Consider the following 5,626-nt stretch of genomic DNA (forward strand, 5'->3'; position numbering starts at 1 on the left):
TAAGCTCTGGGGTGAATACAAGAAAATTGGGTGGGTTGCAGTCGCTGTCCCACACAGAGCTCACAGTCTCAGTTCCCATATTACAGAAGCGGGAACTGAGGCACAGAGAAGGGAAGTGAGTTGCCCCACATCACCCAGAAGAGAAGCATCCTGGCACAGTGGAAAGAGGATGGGCCTGGGTTTTAATTCCAACTCTGCCAATGGCTTGCTATATGACCTTGGGGAAATTACTTATCTTCTCTGTGCCTCAGTTCTCCTGTTCTCCCTCCTGCTCAAACTATGAGCCCCATGAGGTGCAGGGTATTGATTAACCTGCCCAGTGCTTAGAACGATATTTAACACATAGTAAGCACATAACGAATACCATTAAAAAAATAAAAAGATGGAGCCGTTATTAGAACCCAGGTCCTCTGACTCCAAGCCCATGTTCTATCCACTAGACCACATTCCTTCCCTCTTTCATCCTCCCAAGATTTGGGGTGGGGGGAGTCTTGTAAGGAGGAATTGGTTGTGAAGCATCTGGCTTGTGCAATCACAGTCATACCCTCTTGTCCCTTCCCGGAGTGTTTAGCTGATGCTTGAAGTCACCACAGCCATGACGCCATGCCATAACGCCCTTGCCCGGGAGCTAAGGTAGCCGGGATTTGGGCAGTGGATGGAGTGGACCAGGAGGCTACCGTAGGGGTAAATGATTTATCTCTGTTTGTATACGCAGCCCTGGTTCTAACTCCATCCTGGACGAACGTACGAACGTCTTCCCAGAGAAAGCCTCACACTCACAACGATTAGCTTGATGGTCCATCCCTTCCCCTCTCCACCCCCGGGCACTCTCACCGGACCAGCGTGGGGCTGGGGGACCCCCGACCCACTCTGGGCTGGTCTGATCCCCCTTCTCTCCTCGTCCCCCTGGATGCAGGGGCTACGAAGGGACAGCATGGGGGCGTCAGACAGGCTTTCCAGACAGGTCCCCCGTCCCCTTAGATAAAGTCGCCGCTGCTCCGAGGGGTGTCCCCGGGGGATCGGATCATGGAGATTCGCCACCACAGTCTTTGAGTCCCCACAGAGTTGAGGATCCGGTGATGGCACTTGTTTCCAGGTTTCCCAGGGTAACAGAATCCTAACGGTTCCCGCTGTTACTGACCCTTTGGATCAACAGGTGGGCGTTTCAGCTTCGTTTTTTTTTCTTCAGTGGTACCTGTCAAGCACTTACTATGTGCCACGCACTGTACTAGGTCCTGGGATTCGATATAAGCTAATTAGGTTGGACACAGTCCCTGTCTCTCATGGGGTTCAGTCTCAATCCCCATTTTACAGATGAGGGAACTGAGGCCCAGAGAAGTGAATAGATTTTCCCAAGGTCACACAACCGAAAGGTAGCGGAGCCGAGATTAGAACCCATGCCATTCTGACTCCCAGGCCCATGCTGTATCAACTAGGCCTCAAGCAATCAATCGGTCATTTAGTCAGTTGTATTTTCTGACTGTTTTTGATTGCAAAACTAGAGAGAGGAATGATTTTGTGTCCATCCTAACACCCTCCTCCTAGCAGGTTTGCGGTATCAACCCAGAGAAGCAGCATGAGAAGCATCATGGCTTAGTGGTAAGAGCCCAGACTTGGAAGTCAGAGTATGTGGGTCCTAATCCTGGCTCCGCCACTTGTCTGCTATGAGACTTTGGGCAAGCCACTTAACTTCTCTGGGCCTCAGTTACCTCATTTGGAAAATATGGATTAAGACTGTGAATCCCAGATGGGAAAACCTGATTAAGTTGTGCCTACCCGGGTGCTTAGAACAGTGCTTGACACATAGTAAGCGCTTAATACAATTATTATTATTGTTATTATTATTTTCAGTTTGGGAGGGGTGAGGGGTTCTGAGAACGGGGTGATGGGAAGGAATCACTGATACTGGCTGGGTGGACATGACGGGAAAATCCCTGGTTTCAGAAAGAATAGGTTCTAGCCTAGGGTTTGTCCTCTTCTATCTCAGAACTGAAACACTGTACCAAATTGGGGTGAGGAGGTCACTGCATTCTTTCCTCTGAATGGCCCTGTCCCCTTTCAAAATATCTCAGTGATGGAAAATGGAAAATAATTTGTCAGCCCACATTTCCTCCTGCACCCTTCCAGTCCATCAGAACACAACTTTCCCCACCTTAAATGCCCCTCCGTCATCCCATCACTTCCACGATGCCTCACATGATTCAAGTTTCTTTTCCCTATGTCATCTTCTCTCTACTACCAATCAGCATCTTAGACCACTTCTCCATTTCTGCACTCACATCCACTGTTATAGTTTTGTACATAGTGACTTTTATAAAATGTTCTCTTGAAGCACATAGTCATCTATTTACCATACTTTCCATTCTCTTCTTCATCCTCACATTAATTAATTATGGGTCTATCTCTGCTCTTAGATTTTAAACTCCTGGAAAGCAGGGATGGTGTTTAATTTATTCTGATCTCCCTGAAGGGTTTACTACAGTACCTTACATCCAAGATGTAAATATCATTGATTGATGGATAGTTGGATTGACAGATGGATGCATGGATGGGTTGTTGAGTAGATGGATGGATGGAAGGGTGGATGGGTAGATTGGATGGATGGATGGATGAATGAGTGGATTGTCTGCTGTGTGACCTTAGGCAAGGCGTTTCACTTCTCTGTGCCTCAGTTATCAAATTTGTAAAATGGAAATTGAGACTGTGAGCCCCATCTGGGATAGGGACTCTCTAAAACCTGATTAGCCTGTAACCCCAACATGTAGTACAATGCCTGGCACAGAGTAAGCTCTTAGCAAATACCACTATTATTATTATGGATGGATGGATGGGTGGATGGAGGGATGGATGGATGGTTGGAGGGATGGATGGATGGATGGATGGTTGGATGGATGGTTGGATGGATGGATGGATGGATGAATGGATGGATGGATGGATAGATGAAAGGACGGATGGATGGATGGGTGGATGGATGGATGGATGGATGGATGGATGGATGGATGGATGGATGGACAGATACGTGAACAGAAAGACAGATGGACAGATGGATAGTAGGAAGGATGAATGGAAGGATGAACGGATGGATTCGAGGCAAGGATTTGATCAGTCAAATTCATTCATTCATTCCATCGTATTTAATGCGCGCTTACTGTGTGCAGAACACTGAACTAATCGCTTGGAAAGTACAATTCAGCCACAAAAAGAGATAATCCCTGCCCGCAACGGGCTCACAGTCTACAAGGGGGAAGACAGATATCAAAACAAGTAAGCAGGCAGTCAAATGTGGGGGTAAGTTTCCATGATTGCATCATTTCTCCCTTGTCACCCTCCGATTTTCTGATTTTCAAAGCCACCAAGAGTGATCTTAAAATTCATAGGATTACTGTTATTATCAGTAGTAGTATCAACATTATCATTATCGAATTTATTAAGAATTTACTTACAAAAGACTGCCAAGTGTTGGAGTAGAAACAAAGTAATCAGATCAGACAAGTTTCCTGACCCGCAGGGGCTTAGATTGTAAGAGAAAGAGAGAACACATATTGAATCCCGATCTTACGGAGACCCAAAAGTGTTACATGGCTGGACCAAGGTCATACAGCAGGCCGGTAGCAGAACCGGATAGATCCTTCAAATGTCATGACTCCCAGCCCCAATCTCATTCCCAGCCACGTTGCCGCCCAAACAATCACTTGTCAGTCATTTATTCATTCATTCAATCATATTTAGTGAGTGCTTACGGTGTGCAGAGCACTGTACTAAGCGCTTGGAAAATACAATACAAAATAAAGGATACAATCCCTGCCCACACCGAGTTTACGGTCACACAGGTCTTATCAGCCTCTGACGCGGACATTGACAAATCCTCAGACGATGGACATTCTCTTTGGACAGCTCTTTATATGGATACCCCTACAGAACCATGATGAGGAATGGGATAATCAGCAAAAGGAAGCAGACATTTTGTCCCTTAGAGAAGGAAGGAGTTGTCTCCCCTTCAGGACTCTCCCAGAAAGGCATTCATGACGCGGTTCCTCAGGCTGTAAATGAGGGGGTTCAGGGTGGGGGACACCACGGTGAAGAACACGGACACCAGCAGGTTCAGGGTCGAGGGGGAGTCTGACACGGACTTGAGGTAGGAGATCCCGGCCGCAGAGACGAAGACAGTGAAGACTGCGAGGTGAGGCAAGCAGGTGGAGAAGGCTTTGGCGCAACTCGCGGAGACCGCATTCCTCAGCAGGCCTGGAAGATGTGCACGTATGAGGCGATGATGAGAATGAAGAAAGCGACGCCTACGCTACCCCGGCGGTGACGCCTCATGTAGATGGCGACGTATTCCTCGGAGCAGGTGATCTTCAGCAGGGAGGGGACGTCAAAGAAAAACTGCTGGATGATGGTGGAAACCAGAGAAGGACAGGGAGAAGGTCGAAGCTGAAAGCAAGGCTCAAGGCAAGTCCCTAAGTGAGCCAGGAGATGGCGGCCATTGTCCCACAGGCCCCTCGAGCCATGACGACCTCGTAGCTCAGGGGAAGGCAGAGGGCGGTGTAGCGGTCGTAGGACATTGCCGTGAGGTATGAACAGGTCTGGGCTGGTCAGCCAGACCACCTGGACAGCACAACCCATGAGGGAGATAGATCTCTTGTAGGTAACGGAGTTATGGATGGAGTTGGACACGGTGATGGAGATGAGGCAGAGGTCGAGGACGGTGAGGTTCCTGAGAAAGAAGCACATGGGGGTCTGGAGGCGCCGGTCGAGGGAGGAGAGGGCGACGATAAGGAGATTCAGCTCCCTAACCTCTGAGAAACCCAGCAGGAGGAATTCCCTCACCGCAAAGATGTTCGTCATTGGTAGATGATGACTCCCTGCACAGGACAAAGATTATTGAGGAAGCGAAGGCAACAGGAGTTTTGCCTGTGAGTCTATGGGAGGAGCAACTTACGGTATATTGTAAAGGAATTATCAATTACAAAATGCCCTAGAAACTTGGTAAAACAATTTTATGCAACTAGGAGGGAATTCCCAAGGAGTATTGACACCATAATTCTCCAGGTGGGGAAAACAAGATGACAAAGATATAAAAGGGGAAATCAGTCACAGTAATAGTAGCCTTGGGCGTGGCCGTGGGCTGGGAGAAATGATTAATCGATGGTATTTACTGAGTGCAAACTGTGTGCGGAGCACTGGACTAAAGCATTGAGGACGAGGACAGTCCAACAGAGTTGGTAGGACACATTCCCTGCCCACTGCGAGCTGACAGTCTAAGGGAATGGAAGGATGATGGGGCGTTGATGAAGGGATAATGGAGAGATGATGGAGGGACGATGGAGCGGTGATGGGGTGATGACGGAGAGCCAATGGAGGGCCGATGAAGGGATGTCATCGAGACGATGGAGGTGGTGTCCTAGAACAAACAGCAGATGAGTGCTGATCCAGGTACAAGGACCATCTAACCGAAAACCTGAGCAGAGGAAGTGATTCCAGTATTAGTGGCTTGTGCTTTGGAACCTACCACTGTCTCTTCCCTGGTGAAGCATGGTTTCTGCTCCTTCCAATCCTCTGGCAATGCTAACAGACATTGACAATTTCTTATACGTTGGACCCTCTCTTTGGACAGATCTTTATATGG

Source organism: Tachyglossus aculeatus, unplaced genomic scaffold (assembly GCF_015852505.1).
Source record: "Tachyglossus aculeatus isolate mTacAcu1 unplaced genomic scaffold, mTacAcu1.pri scaffold_318_arrow_ctg1, whole genome shotgun sequence".
In the NCBI taxonomy this organism is placed as follows: Eukaryota; Metazoa; Chordata; class Mammalia; order Monotremata; family Tachyglossidae; genus Tachyglossus; species Tachyglossus aculeatus.